The sequence below is a fragment of the Humulus lupulus genome, chromosome 4 (assembly GCF_963169125.1).
Source record: "Humulus lupulus chromosome 4, drHumLupu1.1, whole genome shotgun sequence".
NCBI classification, from domain to species: domain Eukaryota; kingdom Viridiplantae; phylum Streptophyta; class Magnoliopsida; order Rosales; family Cannabaceae; genus Humulus; species Humulus lupulus.
Window position 1 is genome coordinate 63,377,709 of NC_084796.1, and position 20,992 is coordinate 63,398,700.

At 42.1% G+C, this 20,992-nt stretch overlaps 1 long non-coding RNA gene across 1 annotated transcript; it reads left to right on the plus strand.

Moving 5' to 3' along the window:
- The first annotated feature begins 1,121 nt into the window (after nucleotides 1-1,121).
- Nucleotides 1,122-2,162, plus strand: LOC133828999 (uncharacterized). The gene is made up of 2 exons (XR_009891444.1): nucleotides 1,122-1,238; nucleotides 1,860-2,162. It is a non-coding gene; the product is annotated as an uncharacterized LOC133828999 (long non-coding RNA).
- The last annotated feature ends 18,830 nt before the right edge of the window (nucleotides 2,163-20,992 follow it).

Genomic DNA, 20,992 nt, shown 5'->3' on the forward strand with positions numbered 1-20,992 from the left:
TCCCAAAATGTCATTTTTTATTTTGTTATGTTTTTAATATTTCAGTATTTTATGGAGTTGATGAAAGTTCCTAGAGTGGAATCAAAATTGCGAGTGTTCTCTTTCAAGATTCAGTTCCACTGTCAGGTTTTGTTATGTGTGATTTATGTTTCCCTGATGCAGCTGCAATTATATTTTAACTCCAATGGTTCTAGCAGTGTTTCCCGAAGATTTAGTGTTACACTATTGCTTTTGTTACTCCTTATTTAGGATTTATTTATTTTTTAAATGTTAAGGAACCTACACCAATATGTGTCTATTGTTACATTTTCAATATCACACAAATATTTTCTATAAATTTTCACATCTTAAGGGCATAGCTGAAAGTGCATTACAGAAAGATATTTTTACTACTGCTATAAACAGAAGGAGTACACATGTACTGGTAGATAACTTATGCTGTAAACTTATAACTAATCTAACTCATGAAACTCAGAAAGTAGAAGTTGGTATGGAGATTAAGAAAGTGTTCCTTACAGAATAACTGCTCTTGGCTCTCATATTTTTTGTGTGTATGTGTGTGTGCATATAATTTAAATAAATGAAGAAAAAAAGAGGAAGAGAAAATTGTATCTTGTAAGGTATATGCTGTAAGAGGGCTGTGTTATCTATTTGGAGAAATATAACTAGGAAATTTCTCTAACCTGGGCTAAATACATGTTAGTGGTGAAATTTGGGTTTTCAATAAGGTCTTCTATTTCTTTGAAACTCTTTTATGACTCTTTAATTTAAGGTCAATCACTAGAGTCTTGCTTGGTTTCTCACCAATGTTATTGGTACTGCAGAGTTATACACAGTATATCCCTTTGCCAATCAGTGACCTTGATTCTTGGTTGAAGACACCCTCCATATATGTTTTTGATTGCTCTGCGGCTGGGGGAATATTGTGAATGCTTTTATTGAGGTAAAGCTTTAACTCAAAACATATAATGAATTGATATATGTATTGATAATTAAGGTGCTACGTGACATGAATTCATTATCTGTAATTCAGATATTTATATATAAATATATTTGTAAATATAGTGACTTGATTTGATGGTTTGGCATCTTCATGATTGGGTTGCTTCTAGCTCCTCAAGGGATTGCATTCTACTTGGAGCTTGTGAAGCACATGAGACTCTTCCACAAAGTGCTGAATTTCCTGCCGATGTGTTTACGTCTTGTCTCACAACACCTATTAAGATGGCTTTGAGATGGTGAGCTTCTTTTCTTGTTCATCTGTTAGGATCGCCTATCGCGTTTATGCATCTTTATTTGAGATCATGCAGTTTTCTGGTTTTGCCTTGTGGTGTTTATTCCATATTGGCTGCTTCCTAGTTATTTTTAGTTTTCTGGTTTTGCCTTGTGGTGTTTATTCCATATGCCTTGTGACGTGATTGGTTTGAATAGATGCTTTGAAATATACACAAGTTAGCTAATCTCTGCCTCTATTTTGGGCAGTGAATGCTTTTTCTTATGAGACTAAATTTTTTTTGTTGTATTTTAAGTTGTGGATAACAATTGGTTTTTATTTTTTAAGATAACAATTGGTTTTTGTGCTGTGGATCATTAGATCTGTTTTATTAACATAAGGATGTAATATTTGCTTCTACATTTACTATCATTCTAGTCATAGAAATTTAGTATAGTTTAGTTACAAGTAATTTAGTTGTTGCTGTTGACAATTTGTGGTATCTAAAAGATGGAATACATACTGTAGTCTTGAAAAAACTTTCAGAAAATGGTAAGAGCTATGTGGGTTTTATTTTTGTATGATACTTCAAGCACTGATCTGTAGAATTATCTCAGTTTTTGGTGGATCCTACTCCATTTTCCAGGATCTTGCAGGCAAAGGACACCAAGTGAATTAGATAGAGAGGTTAAGAACTTGAGGGTGGCATTTACTGACCTGTTTTTTAAGCATAACACTTTCAAAGAAATTGCAAAGCCATCGAGATATTGATGCAAAGAATGGAAGAATGTATTTCACTAATTTTTGTATACATTTCTTGTTTTGTATTTAGTGATAAAGGAATCTGAATTAGGCATAAATTATGTTGTAATATGATTTCTTAAGCCTAGACTAGTAGACTAAATATTGTAATTACATTTGAGTAATTAATAAAAATATATTTATGTTATCTTATTTGGCTTCAACTTTCATATTTTTTTTCCTAGTTTTGTGTAAGTAAAAAAAGAATATGTTTCTCTAAGCTAATATAACACATGTGTTATACTAAAGTGTAGTATAACACAAAAAAAGTGTTATATAATCGACTATAAATAACATAATTCAACACTTATCTATATATTAAAATAACACAGAAATTGTGTTATCCTTGACAATACAATAACACATCTGTATAACACTGATAAAGTGTTATGTAAAGTACCTTGACCTACGATAACATAGTCGGTCTTAACACATCAGAAAGTGTTATCGTATGTTTTGATAACACATTTTCGGTGTTATTAAAAACATTTTTTCTTGTAGTGATTTCAGATGTAAACCTTGCAAGTCTGTCAAACTTCTAGGCATACTTTGTGACTGGAGGACTACGTTGTGTAATTCTTAAAAACTCATTAGCTTTAGTTGCTAGTACTATAGCATTGAAGTACTTTTTGCTGAAAACTTGTACAAAGTAAGCCTAGGTCATGGTGTCTAAAGTTTGTGTCTTCTTAACCATGTCTCACCAAATCTATCTTTATGATTGCTAACTATCTTGTTGTCCCTAGAAATCCTTAGTCTGTGCTAGTAGCCTTTGTCTTATTTTTTTCATGTCGCAACTCATTACTTATCCTCATTGTTGCGTCAATTCGTAGCTTGACATTGTCCTCTATGTTGAACTATGTTATCGTGGATTTGCTCGCCTCTCCGCCTCCTTAGTCTCCATTTACTCCATCGAGGTTTTTGCTGATGTTTGCTATCAAATGTTGTGGCGTGTCCACCTTGTGTGCTCCTCTGCTACTGCACGTATCTATCTACAACATCACCTTGCAAGATAATGTCGTGGAGTAAGCTCCCTAACCTATGTCTTTATTAACAATCGTGTCGCAAAGCATATGTGTCCTTTGATCTTGACGTAATCCATTCTTCACTTTACTTTAAACTTGATAGTGTCATACTTTCGATTTCCTATGATGCATCTCATCCATTAAATACGTTCATTCTCAACAACCATCTTTCAGGGAGCTCATATCCACTCATCTCGGTGTTTACATCATCTATATGAACCCTTGAGATCCCACTGCTCTCATCGAGAAGTTTCTTTCTGGAAGTCCTAATTACTAGAAGCATACTTTCTACAAAACAATTACAAAACTACAAAGATTAAAAGTAGGAAAGAATATAGATAACATTTAGAGCAAGTACTTACGACACAGTGAGGTGAGATTTTCCCGTCTTTAGCGTGTATGGGGAGGGTCCTCGGAAACATGGACAACTTGTCTCTGATACCATTTGTAAAACGCCCTTAACTAGTACTTAATAAAACATTCACATTTTCAATGGCTTATAATAGAAAGCCACTTATTATAAAGGTTTCAGTGGGGTCTCGCTTAAAACATGCAAGTTGGGCCCAAAAGTTTAAAAAGGAAAATATCAGTTTTATGTAAAGTTATAAAACAAACAATAGTTTAAGTCCCGCTGACAATTTTAAGAAAATCCCAATAAACATAACATTATTAAAAATTGGCGTTTAAAGTTGATCGTTTCTCGTCCATAGGATGCCCCATGCCATACACACCAAGACGACATAACTCCCCACATCACCACGCGTGCCACAGAGAAAGCTATTTGCTACCTGGAAGGGAAAGTAAGAGGGTGAGCTAAAAGCCCAGTAAGGAAGTACAAATAACAAGCAAGTTGTTGACGCCGTTTTTCGTCAACAGTGAAAAATGAGCACAAAAACAATAATCAGTAATGGCCAATAAAAATATGATAACACAAACGAGATTTTTTACGTGGTTCAGCAATTAAATCTGCCTAGTCCACGAGTCTTTGTTATTAAACTTAAGATGAGCTCTGAAAATTCTTCAGGGATGAATTTTCCAGAGTTTTCTCTCAAGATCAAAAAAATTCGGTCCTTTACAATAATACATGACCTCTCTATTTATAGAAGAGGTTTCAGAATACTATCCCACATATTTTAGGAAGTTATTCTTTATATGAAAATAAATTTAATGGCATTCAAAGCCTGGAATCCTATATACAAGGAAACGTCCCCTGAAGATCAGGGGGCGTATAACTGAACAATTAATATCCCCTAATTATAGGGGATTTATAGCAATCAATGTAGACCGCGTCTCTCATTGATGATTCATAAAGATATTCAAAATTATTATCTTATATCGCCAAGGCCCCATTTACCCAGGTCTCTTGTTGAATTTCGAGCTATAGCATCTTCCCGAGACCACATGACTTCGAGCTCATACGTGTGTCAAGCTCGGAACCCTAATCCGAGGCTATCCCGATAACAAATGTACTTCGGGGTCAGCCTTTCGAGCTTGTGAGGATCTCGAGGCAACCATCTTCGAAGTCGCCTCTGCTTCGCAGGCTCGATGCCTAGGCTTCGGACGTGTTCCAGATATTACGAGTCCATTCATTACGAATCCAGCTTTCGAGGTCACAATTCTCATGGCTCAAAATCTGGGTGTAACATTTTGCCCCCTCAAAAGTATTTGTTCGAATCCTATGAGAAGGAAACTTTTGAACTACTTTCTTCGGGAACCGCACCATCACATACTTGAAAATGGACACGTGTCAGTTGGGTATTGCTCATTCAGGGTACTCGAGTACCTTGGAAATCTGCCCACGATCGTTCGTCTGCCACCTTTCTGGTACCATCATATCATTAATCCCTATCCGTTGGATTTTACAAGGGTTTTGTTCAATGGCTCAGATTAATCCCCTTTTACCATCTATATATAAGACCCCAGTCATCGTCTTCCTTTTATTTTGCGCTCATCAGAAGAAAGAAAAGAAGCAAAACCAGAAACTATCCCTGAGAACTTCTTGCTTGTGCATGTTTTCTCAGCCGAAGAAACAGATGTCCGCCAGTTTGTTCGAGACCATGAGCTCATATCTGCAGCCTCTCCTTCAATCGATGATTTCTCTGCAATCGCCATCATTGTGTAAGTATCCGATTGTCTTTTAATTTTCCATTATGCCAGTTTCTGTCTATATTGTTCTTGTTATTTCTGGAAATGCGCTAATATATTTTCTTAGTATTATACGCTAGGAAATTTTTGACCGAAAGGCTTTCACGTTTAAGTCTCCATACTAGGTTTAAATCACTGGTTCCAAATCCAGTTTTGGTGTAGAACAAGGTCTCTTTTTTCTGGGTTTCAAAATTTTAAAAGACATATCTTGCACACCAAGATATCGGGTATAAAATCTTGGTTTTAAAGAACGCACGATACCCAAGATTACCATTTCTGAATAACCGCCACCCTTTTTCCCTGATATTTCAGGATTTTAAAAAAAAAAAAATTATCCACTCTCCTCCTTTTTCTCGTAGAATACACATTCCGACTCTCAATCAGAGTCTTAGTATCGAGCTCATTTTGTATTCAAGCATTCTCCGAGCTTGTCTTGTCAAGCTCGCATTTCTTGAGCCCTTGCATGCATGGCCCTCACCATTTTTTCTTTCTCGCTAGATGTCACAGAATCTGGAAAGACGGTGGGGGTCGTTGCTGGAAATCCCTTACTCGCCAAAAACCCAGAGCCCAGAGTCGTTGTTTGCTTAGAATCAACGTTTGATTCGTGAATACGACCTCGCACGTGAGCAGGAGGAAACCCGAGTTCACTATCGCCGCCAAATCATCGAGGTCATAGAAAAGAAGAGGAGAACCCTTCGAGAGGCTCTTTATCCAGAATCTAATTCAGGACCCAGGCCGATCCCCCTCGACCCTGGGTTAAAAGTGACCGTTGCATATAGTCCGGGAGAGCTCCAATTTTCACTCATGGGGGAGCCTTCTACCTCGCAACCGAGGAGGGAATTCTTTGAGGCTGAGCACTACTGGAGCTCGGTTACCTCACTAGGCCAGATAACTGATATCCTAGCCTTCCACGGTCTTAGGCTGTCAAGCACCCTAAGGTGTCGGGCTCCAACCTCTAATGAACAAAGCTGCTATTCTCCAGGGAATGGAAACCCTGACAACAGGCTGAGGTATGCGGCATGGAGCCAGGTGCACATGAAGGCAGGAGCGCTAGTGCCTTTGAAGTCTTTCTTCAAGGACTTCACGGACTTTGTTGGGTTGGCCCTGTTCCAGCTCAACACTAATTCCTATAGGGTTCTGTCTGCCCTGAGGTCGTTATACCACGAATTGAAGTGGAAAGGACCTTCACCACAGGAGATTTTGTACCTCTTCTGTCTGAAAAGCAACCCCTCCCGAGCTCGGGGAGGAGACGGCTTTTACTATCTTTCGAGCTACCCCAAAGAGAAAAAGGTGTTTGAGGATCTTCCTAATCACCCATCTGACTTTAAGAAAGCCTTCTTCTGGACAGATGGCTTGTCCCCGTCTCGATGCTACTCATTCAGACGGATTCGTAAGTACTCCAACCTTCTTTATCTCTGTGCTCGGGCTTTTATTTGTAGGTCCGTACTTAGTTGAAATGTGTCTTATTTTCCAGCCAATATTCACCGTCCTACTCCCGACGACGCAATGAAGGAGCATAGAGAGACTTTGCTCTAACTCCCTTACGGCAGGAGGTCTCTCTCATACCTTTTACATGAGAGTAAGCTCCGAGCTTGCGGGCTTTTGGGAGATGGCTAGTCCACCTCGAACTGGTCCAATAAAAAGTACGACCGCTGGGAGCTTGTGCCCTTGCCCATGGGCATCCTCCCTCCAAGGAGAGAGGTAAGGCCTCCGCCCCCAGCTCGCCGAAGAAGCCCGCCATCGGGAAACGAGGCTAACGATGAAGCCTCGAGCTCAGCCTCTGATGATCAAGGTAAAGTCATCCTTAGCTCGAAAATGTGGTCCCCCACCTTATTAAAGCACCAACCCGATAGGTTAGTCTTGTGCCCAGATGATAGGGACCACTTCTATATATGGACTTGGGTAGACGACCGAGTTCATAGGTTTGATAGTTGGCTCGGGAAGTATGACACCATGTACAGTCTGAACGAGGTGTGGGACGGGATAGCCGTCCAATATGGGACCAATGACTATAGGGACCTTTCGAGGTTAACGTCCACCTATAGGGAAGGTACTCCCCCCGCCTCTTCTGAAGATGGGGGAATTTCATGGTCCCCAAGCTCGAGCTCGGGGGAGAGTTCCAGTTAGGTTTCTTCTATCATTACTTTGTATATCTATGCAATGCTGAATTACTTTATATACTATTCCCTCTTTTTATTATGATTCACGTTGTGGCGTGATTGTGTAGGCAAGATGGATTCCGATCTTGACAACATCCTCGAGAGTGGCGGTGCCAAGAGGAGCAAGCGTCCCAAGGTGGGGTCGCGAAAGGTTGACCGGCCTGCCAAAGTCCCCAAGAGGACCGAGAAAACACCTCCTCCCCCGACTCCACCTATTACGAGCTCCATCGCGGCGCCGACTTTGCAGGTCGGTGCCTGCACCGTGGCGCCGACTTCGCAGGTCGATGCCTCTATTATGACCGAGCCCCAACTTCTTGTAGTGGTCCAGCCGACATTTGGTCCACCTCTCAGAAAGCCTTCTGCTTGTCGAACTCACAAGCTGTCAGTTTCTACTCACGTTGAGGAGTATGTAATTGATAATGCGACTGGATCCCATGGGTCCATGCTGGGCTCGGATGTTATGTCCCGAATCAGCCAAAGTTTTAGCATCTTCGACGCTCCTCACGGGAAATTTTTGAACAATGCCCGAGACTGCACTGCCCTCTACGAGAAGAGTGTCGAGCTTGCTGCCGCGGTAACTTTTCTTCTACTTCTTAGTTTTATTTATAGATAGTTCTCGTGTTAACGACGATTTTATCTTTTGTCAGACTCTTGCTGTTACTGCCCAGCTCAACTATAAGTTGAACAATGAGATCCATGCGAGCAAGTCTCATGCTCAAGAGGCGAAGGACCTTCACCTCAAAGCAAGTGATGACCTGAAGGCAGCCAATGCAAAGCTTGAGGTAGGAGCCGAGGAGCTTAAGGCCAAGGCATCCGAGCTTGAGAAGCTGAATGCTAGGCTCGCGGAGCTTGAGAAGGAGAATTCCAGGCTCGCAGAGCTTGAGAAGGAGAACACTCGGCTCCAAGAGGCTAACAGAAAGCTCGAAGAAGAACGGGCCGCCACTTTTGATATTATTGAGGGTGAAAAGGCTCGCCTCCTTGCTGAGTATAAAGAGAAGAAGGACCAGGCGGTTGATTCGGCCATGTATAGAATGTGGGCCAACAACGAAGACCTCGATACCAGCTTCCTAGGTCCTCATGAGGCGAAGCTTCTAGATAAGTGGAATGCTCGGCTTGAGGCGGAAGAGGCTGCTCGGGAGGCTGCCTCCGAGGGTGCTCAGTAGGATAGTCATGCTATTCGTCCTGAGGGGTCCGATGCTGTTGACACTAAGAAGGCCAAGGAGGGTGCTTCTTCTTGAAGCTGATTTCGGGGGAAATCTCATCTTGGGGCTGCGTCCCCTTATTTTTTTAATTACTTTAATTTATGCCCGTAGGGCTGATACAATATTTTTTTTTAATTTTAATTCATATGCTTATCATTTCTTGGTTCGAAATATTTTGCACATTTTAAAGAATTTTATATGTTTATTTAATTGTGCAAACATAGTTTGGATTTAGGCTCGAGACTCAATGCACTCATGCATCGTTTACTCGAATTATCCGTTTCTGATCTCGTTTTTTTTATCAAGGTCGGATATTACTTTAACCAAGAACCCGAAAGTACTTCTATGGTGTGTAATACAAGCGGTTTAGTTATATCTTATTGCTTAGTTACTTTTTCTCGTCCTCGGTTACTTCTCCGCGGTTATGAGTTCGAAACTATTTTCCCATTAGATATTCCATCCTCGATCTCGACTTATCTTGAAGTAGGTTTAGATTCCAACTTGTCGATTAGTTTTAGCTGGTTTGTTCCAAACCTATTAAGGTCGTGCTTGGTTTGTAATCCATACACTTATATTTTTAATCTAGTTCACATATTTGGTTATATCCAAATGTTTTTATCTTTTGATAATCTGGTTACGTCCAAACTATCTAAGCTCGCGCATCTGGTTATATCCAAATACTTGTATATTTTTTATAGTTTGGTTATGTCCAAACTATCCGAGCTCACGCATTTGGTTACATCCAAACACTTGCATGTATTTCGTGCATGTTATTTTATTTTTCAGGCTGATGGTATATATACCAATGATGCCCCCTTAATATCCTATGAGTGTGACCATAGGTTATTAAATTAAGAGAGATTGCAAAAATAAAAAGAGATATAACATATTGAACGAAATAGATCTTTATTTGATGGAATTCAAAAGTTGACAAATTAGTACAGATAAACAATCATGGTTACAGGCAACACTCTTCCTATACTATTGATAGTAAGGTCTTAGGTGTTCACCATTCCATGCTCGCGGTACCAGGCTCCCATCCAACCTCGCTAGTTTGTAAACATCGGGCCGGATGACTGACTCTATCTGGTATGGTCCTTCCCAATTTGGCCCGAGCACACCAGCTGCTGGATCTCGTGTTGCCAAAAATACGCGTCTCAACACCAGATCTCCCACACCGAACTTTTGATCTCGAACCCTCTTGTTGAAATACCTGGCAGCTCACTGCTGGTAGGCAGCGTTCCTCAACTGAGCTTCGTTTCTTGTTTCTTCAATCAAGTCTAAGGTTTCTTCAAGCTGAGCATGGTTTGAGTTTTGGTCGTAAATATGAGTGCGGATTGTTGGAATTTCGACCTCGATAGGCAACATTACCTCGCAACCGTATGTTAGAGAGAATGGGGTATGCCCTGTTGATGTTCGAGTTGTGGTCCTATATCCCCATTGGACTTGGGGCAATTCTTCGGGCCATCGTCCCTTTGCTTCCTCCAACTTTTTCTTTAGTGAACTCTTGAGAGTTTTGTTTACAGCTTCGACCTGGCCATTCGCCTGAGGATGAGCTACTGACGAAAAACTCTTTATTATTCCATTCTTTTCACAAAAGTTGGTAAACAAGTCGCTATCAAATTGGGTTCCGTTGTCGGATACAATCTTCCTCGACACCCTAGATCGGAATACGATGTTTTTTACCACGAAGTCAAGGACCTTTTTGGAAGTTATTGTTGCCAATATTTCAGCCTCCGTCCATTTCGTGAAGTAATCCACAGCGACGACAGCATATTTTACGCCGCCCTTGCCAGTGGGGAGAGAGCCTATGAGGTCGATTCCCCATACCGCAAATGGCCATGGGGAAGTCAACATGGTCAGCTCGGATGGTGGAGCTCGAGGAATCGTGGTGAATCTCTGGCATTTTTCACATTTCTTCATGTACTCGAAAGAATCCAATTTAATGGTAGGCCAGAAATATCCTTGGCGTATGATTTTCTTGGATAGCCTATGCCCCCCGGTGTGATCTCCGCAGAACCCTTCATGAATTTCTTCAATGATCTTCTTAACTTTGGGTGAAGTTACGCACTGAAGTAATCGCATGGAATACCCCCTTCTGTACAGCTTTCCGTCCAAAATGGTGTAACGAGGAAGTTGATACATTAACTTTCGAGCCTGGTTCCGATCTTTTGGAAGGACTCCGGTCTCGAGATATTCAACTATCGGGGTCATCCAGGTAGGCTCGGACTCAATCATACACACGTCTTCCTCCTCTGGCTCGTTAATGCTATGTGCCGAGAGGTGTTCTATGGGCACAACGTTTAGTTCATCATTCTCAGCGGAGGTGGCGAGCCGAGCTAAGGCATCAGCATTTGAGTTCCACTCTCGGGGAACCTGTTCGATTGCATAAAATTCAAAATGCCCCAATGTGGATTTTGCCTTTTCCAAATAAGCTGCCATTCTCATGCCACGAGCCTGGTATTCTCCCAAGATTTGATTGACCACGAGCTGAGAGTCGCTGTAGCAATGTATTGCTTTGGCTTTGAGTTCTTTGGCTGTACGAAGTCCCACCAGTAAAGCCTTGTATTTGGCCTCATTATTCGACGCCTTGAAGTCAAATCTTAAGGCAGAATGAAATCTGTTCCCTGCAGGGGTAACCAAAATGACCCCTGCCCCCAATCCATTTTCATTAGATGAGCCATCGAAGTAAAGTTTCCACAGCTCATTGGCCGGGGTTATAACCTCGTCGTTGGTCATGCCAGTACATTCTACTATAAAGTCTGCTAATGCCTGCGCCCTAATGGTTGTCCTTGGGTGGTAGGTTATCTCGAACTGCCCGAGCTCAACTGCCCATTTAAGAAGTCGACCTGAAGCCTCCGGTTTAGACAAGACTTGCCTAAGTGGTTGATCAGTCAACACATGGATGGGATAGCCTAAAAGTAGGGGCAAAGTTTACGAGATGAATGAATTAAACTGAGAGCCAGCTTCTCCATCAAGGGGTATCTTGACTCTGCCCCCAGTAACCTTCAACTGATGTAATAAATGGGTCTCTGTACCTTATCTTCTTCCCGCACGAGCACTGCACTTATCGCGTGTTCGGTGGTGGAAAGGTATAGGTACAGTACTTCTCTCGTAACAGGTTTTGACAAGATGGGGGGTTCTGCGAGGTGCTTTTTAAGCTCCTGAAAAGCTAGCTCGCACTCCTCCGTCCATTCAAATTTCTTACCTCCCCTCAAAAGGTTGAAAAATGGCAGACAACGGTCCGTAGATTTTGAAATGAACCTACTTAGGGCCACCATCCTGCTGGTCAAACTTTGGACATCCTTGTGTCTTCGAGGTGAGGGCATGTCAATCAGGGCCTGGATCTTGTCGGGGTTGGCTTCTATTCCACGAGCGTTCATGATAAAGCCCAGGAATTTTCCTGAAGACACTCCGAAAGTGCACTTCTGAGGATTCAGTTTCATGTTATACTTTCGAAGCACGCCAAAGCACTCTTCGAGGTCATCAACATGGTTATTGTTAAGTTGAGACTTAACAAACATGTCGTCAACATAAACTTCAATGTTGTTCCCTATCTGTTCTGAAAACATCATGTTCACGAGCCGCTGGTATGTGGCCCCATCATTTTTGAGCCCGAATGGCATGACATTATAGCAGTATAGCCCTTTATCCTTTATGAAGCTCGTGTGTTCCTGGTCGGGGGCACGCATGGGGATCTGGTTATATCCAGAATAGGCATCCATGAACGACATCAGGCCATGCCCCGCCGTGGCATCCACGAGCTGGTCAATCCTTGGTAATGGAAAACAGTCTTTCGGGCAAGCTTTGTTGAGGTCCGAATAGTCAATACAGGTCTGCCACGTCCCATTAGGTTTTGGGACCAACACTGGATTAGCTACCCAGTCAGGGTAAAAAGCATCCCTAATGAATCGGTTTGCTTTTAACCTGTCGACCTCTTCCTTCAGCGCCTTCTTTCTATCATCATCCAGCTGTCTTCGCTTTTGTTGCTTCGGAGGGAAGCTTTTGTCTATATTTAATGCGTGGCTTGCTATATTCGGACTTATCCCCACCATGTCTGAATGTGACCATGCGAAGACGTCCTGGTTTTTCTTTTAAAAGAAAATTAGTTGCTATTTTGTCTCTTCCTGGAGGTGCTTTCCAACCTTTACCTTTTTCGAGGGATCGGTTTCTTCGAGCTGAATTTCTTCAAGCTCTTCTAAGGGTTCGAGGTCAGATTTCTCCTCAACCCTTGGATCGATCTCTAAGACCGTCCCATCTTTACTTTGAATAATGACGAGCGCTTGCGCACTCGTCTATTTCTTTCCTCGTAAGGAAGTGCTGTAGCACTCCCTCCCAGCTAACTGATCTCCCTTCAATGTCCCGACGCCACTGGGGGTCGGGAACTTAATGGCCAGATGCCTTACTAATGAGACTGCCCCCAGCCCAACCAGGACGGGTCTCCCGAGCAGCAAATTGTAGGCTGAAGGTAGATCCACTACCACGAACTCCATCATCTTGGTTGCTGAGATCGGGTAGTCTCCCAAGGTTACGGGGAGCTCAATGGATCCCATGCAGGCGGTCCCTTCTCCTGAAAAGCTGTATAAAGTAGTCGCACACGCTTTCAGGTCACGAAGGGAGAGTCCCATTTTTTCGAGGGTTGCTTTATAGAGAATGTTAACTGAGTTCCCATTGTCTATGAGGACTCGGTGGACCCTTTTATTTGCCAGCTGGAGAGTGATGACCAGCGGATCATGGTGAGGAAATTGAACATGGGACGCGTCTTCCTCAGTGAAGGTTATTGGTTGGGATTCAATCCTTTGACTTTTCGGAGCTCTAGGTTCGGGTTCTGTAATGACCCACTACTCTAGACTTTTGGATCATTAACGAAACTATACATATAAATTCTTACTAAAACTTACATTTGCGAAAATACCATAATTTTATTAGAAATTTGTAGAAACAAAATTTACTTTCATAAAATAAGTAGGATATGGGTACCCATTGTCTTTAAAACAAAACATAACTTAAAGCGAAAAGGAGTTACATAGAAAGTGCGGAAAAATACATGTAAAACCATAAAAAGGTAAAACAAGACTACATCCTCGAAAGATCGAATTCTCGACTCCTTGAATCCATTCACCATCGATACACATTCTCTTAAGCGTCCACAAATCTTACCACCTCTAAAGCTATTTTCCTGCACATAATACAGAAAGGAATGAGCCTAATGCCCAGCAAGGAAAATCTAACACATAGTCATAAACATAAATTTCATAAGAATGTAAAGACATATCATAACACTTATTACATACACTTATTATAATGGCCATTATTACTTGGGGTCCCATAGACTAAACAAGTCATATGCCCATGAGATTAGTAGGGTCCTACTAGCTAAATAGGTCATATGCCCATAATCTTTTCGGGGTCTTGTTAGTCATATGGGTCATATGCCCAAGCCTACAAACATACACATTTCATAACATATTTATAACATATTTCATAACATATCACATAAGATAACACAAGCATAAAACATATAGATTCTATCCTATTTTCCTTACCAAAGTTACCGGGATATGTGGACAGCGTTGGGACTTTGGAACACTCCTAATAACCATTATGAGAAAGAGTGAGTCTAATGAAGAAAAAGAGATGAAAAGGAATGGGAAGACTAAACCATTGAAAAACATGCTTACCAAAACTTATGTGCTCAAGAACTTAGATTTCCTAACCAAAATAAGAATGAGGTTAGGAGACTGAGTAGACGGCTATGAGAAAGAAAATAACATAAAACAAATGAACTAGAGTTTTGGTTTACCTCAAAGACTTGTAAGACCAATCTACACCACAACCGGAATACTATAGAACCTTACTTCCCAAAGTGTTTGATAAGCTTATGATGTTTAAGCTTATGATTTCCCCAAACCAGGTGTTTACACTCTCACACTCACTTAGCACATGCAGCCTCTGAACTTAGAGCAAAAGATGAATAATGGCTAGGTACTAGGTCCTATTTATAGAGTTTAGGAATGAAAGGATCTTGATTTTACTTGAATAAAAATAATAGCTTTTTAGGTGAAAATAATTTGAATAATCGTTTAGCAGAGGCTGAAGACTCGTTCAAAAAGATGCTGGACTTATCAAGAGGTTGAATGGCTGAATGGGAAATGATTTCAAAACATTTAAAAATACACTGATAGAGGCGATATATCGCCCCCTGTAGGCGATATATCGCCTGGGCCAGTATGCCCGAGGCTGTCGTGCATCGTCTCGTGTTTTCCATATCTACGTGCTGCGATATATCGCCCCCTATAGTTGCGATATATCGGCACACGCTGATTAATTAAACATGAAATTACACATTTTTAGCTAAGTTTGAATGGAGTAAACAGCCTTGACTAAGCCCTCAACGTATTCAAAGCTGCTGACTGACCTTATAGCATTCAAACTTTACTCCTTATTAAATTTAATCCTCAAAATACTTAATTCTTAATCATCCATTCATAACATGTGCTTAAAATCCTATTGGTCCTCATCTAAACCTTATAGTATAACAAATATTATCCTTAATATCAGTCATATAATCAAACCTTAGGTTAAACTTAATATTCTTAAACTATAGGTTAAACTTAGAAAATCTATAAGTACTACTATGAGTGTCAAAAAAATTCCCGGTCTGAACCAAAAATCCACAGTTACAAAGATAATGCTATAAATACTATAATACTACTATCTATCTTAGCTAAGTAAAGTTCTTGGACTCTACAATTCTCCCCTACTAAAAAGAATTTCGTCCTCGAAATTTACTTATCAAATAACTCCGGATACCGCCTGCATGTCCTCTTCCAACTCCCACGTTGCCTCTCGTTCAGAACTATTACTCCATAGGACTTTGACTATAGGAAAGCTCTGGGATCGTAACTGCTTCATCCCCCTATCTAGGATGCTAACCGGTCGTTCCTCGTAACTTAAGTCTTTCTGGAGTGCTATCGTATCGTACTTGAGGACGTGAGATGGGTCTGACACATATTTGCGTAACATTGAGATGTGGAAGACGTTGTGACTATCGGCTGGTGCTAGCGGTAGGGCTAGTCTATATGCAACTGTTCCCACTTTGTCCAATATCTAAAAAGGACCTATGAATCGGGGACTAAGCTTGCCTTTCTTTCCGAACCGCTTGATACTTGTCATAGGAGATATCTTCAGGAAGACTTGATCTCCAACTTGGAACTCCACATCGCGTCGCTTGGTAGCCGCATAGCTTTTCTGACGGCTTTGAGCAACAAGCATACGCTGTCTAATAAGCGCTACTGCTTCTTGAGCTTGTCTAACAGCTTCGGGCCCTAGAAGCTGCCTTTCTCCTACCTCATCCCAGTGCAACGGTGATCGGCACCTTCTTCCATAAAGCAACTCATAAGGTGCCATCCCGATCGTCGACTGGTAGCTGTTGTTGTACGAGAACTCGATCAGCGGCAAGTACTTGTTCCATGATCCTCCGAAATCAAGTATACACGCGCGTAGCATATCCTCTAAAATCTGAATTGTACGCTCGGGCTGCCCATCTGTCTGAGGATGGAAAGCTGTACTAAGGCTTAACATAGTACCCATAGCTTGCTGTAAAATTCTCCAAAATCTTGACGTAAACACCAATCCCCTATCCGACACTATCGTCTTGGGGACTCCATGCAATCGTACTATCTCTTGGATGTGAATGTCTACATATTGGTCTGCTGTGTATGAAGTCTTAACAGGCAGGTAATGAGCCGACTTGGTTAGTCTATCTATTACTATCCAAGCAGAATCATGCTGCTTATTCGTCTTTGGCAGACTTGTCACGAAGTCCATGGCTATGTCATCCCACTTCCATTCTGGTACGCTAAGCGGTTGCAATAAACCTGCAGGGTGCTAATGCTCTGCTTTCACTTGCTGGCATACCAGACACTTAGATACATACTCCGTTATGTCCTTCTTCATCCCTGGCCACCAATAGATTGCCTTGATGACATGAGTCATCTTGGTAGACCCTGGATGAACTGAGTACGGGGTGTTGTGCACTTCTTCCAGAATCTTCTTCTTAATACTTTGATCATTTGGCACGCATACCCGGTCCTTATATCTCAATAAGCCTTGGCTAGATCTTGAGAAATCTGTATTCTTTCCTTTTCTGACTGCTTCCATATGTGCTGCTAGCGATTCATCATGTCTCTGACCAATTCGTATGTCTTCTAGCAGATTCGATTGGACAGACAAGTTAGCCAGCTTGCCTACAACCACTTCTATTCCGGCACTGATAAGCTCCTGCTGTAGCGGCTTTTCTATTCCGGATAAGGCTGCTAAATTTTCATAGCTTTTCCTACTAAGCGCATCGGCAACTACATTCCCCTTCCTTGGGTGGTATAGGATTTCACAGTCGTAATCCTTGACTAACTCTAACCACCTGTGCTGCCTCATATTGAGCTTCTTCTGAGTAAAGAAGTATTTTAAACTTTTGTGGTCCGTATAAATCTCGCACCGTTCTCCGTAAAGATAATGGCGCCAGATTTTTTTTTGTGTGGGCTGCGACGCGGCAGCTTTCTAGCTCGCGGTCGCCTGATTAGTACTCTGGTTCTTGACATATTGTCTGAAGTAACCCCTAGAGATCAATCCTTCGATCTCATCTTTTAGCTATAGACATTCATCGGTAGTATGCCCGGTGTCTCTGTGAAATCGACAATACTTGCTCCAGTCCCTCTTGGACTTCTGATTTCTCATTGGGTCCGGAGGCCTAAAGGGGACCTAGTTTTCATTAGCCAGGTATATGTTCTCCTGAGACTCGTTGAGCTCAGTGTACACTCTGTACACGGAGAAATATCTCTCCCCTTTCTTTTTCTTTCCTCCTTCGGCCTCGGGGTTACTCCCTTCGTTCTTTTTTCTCTTGGAAGGGTTTTCCGCAGCAGGTTTTGAAGCTGTGGGTCCGCCGAGGTTGAGGCAGAGTTTATGTTTATCGTTGTAGTTGTGGGCTGGGAAGTCACATTAAGTGTCGACCTCGCTTCCTCTACATTGACAAACCTCTGTCCCCGCTTGTTAAACTCGGTTATGGACCTCACAGGTTTCCTCTGCATGTCGTCCCAGAGGGCATTCCCTAGCATAACTCCAGCTTGGACAACCAGTAGGTGACCGCTGTCATCCACGTTCCGAGCTCGGGCAACTTCCAAATTGAACCTCGTAAGGTAACTTTTCAATGTTTCTCCTGGCTGCTGCCGAACGTTAGTCAGGGTTGACGCCCCAGATCTAACCCCCGTCATGGCTCTGAACTGCTTCTTGAAGTCTTTAGATAGCTACTCCCATGAAGTTATTGAGTGTCTTTTATATTTTTCAAACCAGCTTTTGGCTGGTCCTGTCAAAGATGCTGGAAACAACATGCATCTAAGCTCGTAACCCACGTTGCTTGCTCTCATGATGGTGTTGAACGTACTTAAATGGCTGCATGGGTTGAACTTTCCCTCAAACGTTGGGACGTGAGGGATCCGAAATCCTTGGGGGAATGGAGTGTTAGAAATATGGGGAGCAAACGATTCAAGCTCCTCATCAGAATCTTCATATCGATCTCGACCTTACTCGCTTTTCAAAAGCCTAAAGGCCTTTTCCAACTGATCAATTCTTTCCTGGATCGGGTCCGCGAGGGGTACTGTCTGGAATCGGTTGTCTTCGATCACAATTCCAGGCTCGCGCCTTCGTAGGGGGTCTTTACGCCTATTCAAGCGACCCCTCAGGTCCGGGTTTATCGGGTTATCATTACCCCTACTTTGATTCAAGTTTTCTCGTAGGTCGGAGCGATTCCTGCAGCTCCCAGTATTCTTACGACCTCGATCATGCATGCTGACCGATCTAGTATCTCCAGAGTCGTCACTAGTAAAACTTGTCGCATGGTTATTTCGAGATGGGTCATTTCCATGCCGCCTCGTTTCCACTGTGCGAGACCAAGATGTTTGACTTCTCTCTGATAGGGCATCTCTCCGTTCCTGGAAAGCTTCTCCGTTTCCTTGTCTCCTCCCCGCACGCCTTTCATCCTGATCTTGAACTGGTTGAGCATTCCTGCAAGGGGGTGAAGGATATCTTATAGGTGATGGAGGGAACCATATGGGTGACGGTGGCTACCACCCATTTCGCGGCCTAGACGGTCCGAAGTTTGCCCGAGATGGGTTGGTTGCATTCGATGCGCTCCCAGGGACTTGAGTCCGAGCCTCTGCAGGGGCTCGGTTGTTCTCAGTTCCCGCAGGTACTTCCACAGGTGGATTGACCGGGGCCCTAGCCCGATTACTTCTCTGGGGCCTAGGGGGAGTGGATAGCCCTGCTGGTGCCAGAGGTTGTGCCGGCCTTCTTGTGGCAGCATTCTCTCGTGGACGCCCACGGGGCCTGCAGGGACAAACATGCACGTCCCTAGGAGGAGGAGCTTGGTTTTCACGCGGGGGCTGAGCCACCTGCGCCTCTGCGACTATCCTCGCTAACTCCTCATTCCGCTTGTTGGCCTCTGCCAACTGCTGTTTTAGCTGCCGGTTCTCAAGTTCCATAATGGGAACATATCGCTCAGGATTGTAATACATATCCTCATCTCTTGGTGGAGTGGGTGGTCCGCGAGAATCGGAGGATCCACTTCTTTCTTCAACATCTGGGTTTTCCATCGGCTGTTTCCCAGGACGTCTTGGATAATTTTCTTCAGGAAAATTCTGATTATTAGCGGCCATAACATATTCAGGGACTGAATGCTTAAGGCTCTCAATGAAAGCACCAAACTGTTGACGCCGTTTTTCGTCAACAGTGAAAAATGAGCACGAAAACAATAATCAGTAATGGCCAATAAAAATATGATAACACAAACGAGATTTTTTACGTGGTTCAACAGTTAAATCTGCCTAGTCCACGAGTCTTTGTTATTAAACTTAAGATGATCTTTGACAATTCTTCAGGGATGAATTTTCCAGAGTTTTCTCTCAAGATCACAAAAATTCGGTCCTTTACAATGATACATGACCTCTCTATTTATAGAGGAGGTTTCAGAATACTATCCCACATATTTCAGGAAGTTATTCTTTATATGCAAATAAATTTAATGGCATTCAAAGCCTGGAATCCTATATACAAGGAAACGTCCCCTGAAGATCAGGGGGCGTATAACTGAACAATTAATATCCCCTGATTATAGGGGATTTATAGCAATCAATGTAGACCGCATCTCTCATTGATGATTCATAAAGATATTCAAAATTATTATCTTATATCGCCAAGGTCCTATTTACCCAGGTCTCTTGTTGAATTTCGAGCTATAGCATCTTCCCGAGACCACATGACTTCGAGCTCATACGTGTGTCAAGCTCGGAACCCTAATCCGAGGCTATCCCGAGAACAAACGCACTTCGGGGTCAGCCTTTCGAGCTTGTGAGGATCTCGAGGCTACCATCTTCGAAGTCGCCTCTGCTTCGCAGGCTCGATGCCTAGGCTTCGGACGTGTTCCAGATATTACGAGTCCATTCATTACGAATCCAGCTTTCGAGGTCACAATTCTCATGGCTCGAAATCTGGGTGTAACACAAGTAAGATACAACAAATTACAAACACTATCATTCATCTTTATACATCATAGCATCATCATAAAATTGGCATCAATATCATATACTTAAACATAGTCACGTCAACTTAATGTCACCATCATTTCATAAACATCATAACATCATAACAAAATCATAATCATCACCAAACATCATACCATAATCATAATCATCACCAAACATCATAACATAATCATAAACAATTCCTTGTGAACATGGCCCGCTAACTTGTCCATGCAACCCTTTGAGGTAAATAGGAGTCTCTGGTCCTTGAATAACCTCGGTGCGTCCGCCCTTGGAGTTATGTCTTTATATCCTTAGTAACTCAGGTTACGTCTTCACATCCTTAGTAACCCATTTGTTGAGTCGCGTTCAACACACTAACAACCATTACATATAACTCGGTTACGTCTTCATATCCTTAGTAACCTCTTTATTTGATGTGTCGCGTTCATCACACCAACATCCATTCATATCATACAACATTCATACAAGCCAACATATCATCACATTATAGCATTTCATAACTCATAACATTTTCATTCATACAAACAGTCTTACCATTCATAGCATAAACAATCATAAATTCTATCCAACTTCCTTACCTCTGGTCCAAGCTAAGTAAAACCACAACTTCTCAACGAGCCTATACCATAATCAAAACGGCATTCCTTAGCTTCTCATAATTACTATTTTGCCCTCCCATATAACTCATGTGTGCATGGGCCATGCACACATGGTAGGAGTTACACACAACATACAAATATGATTAATTACACATAAGGTCATAAAAGAATAATGTTCATTCTACCTATATTGCATGCATGATCTTTCTATAAAAACTACATGGTTGCATAATAGACATAATTTTGGACGTAAA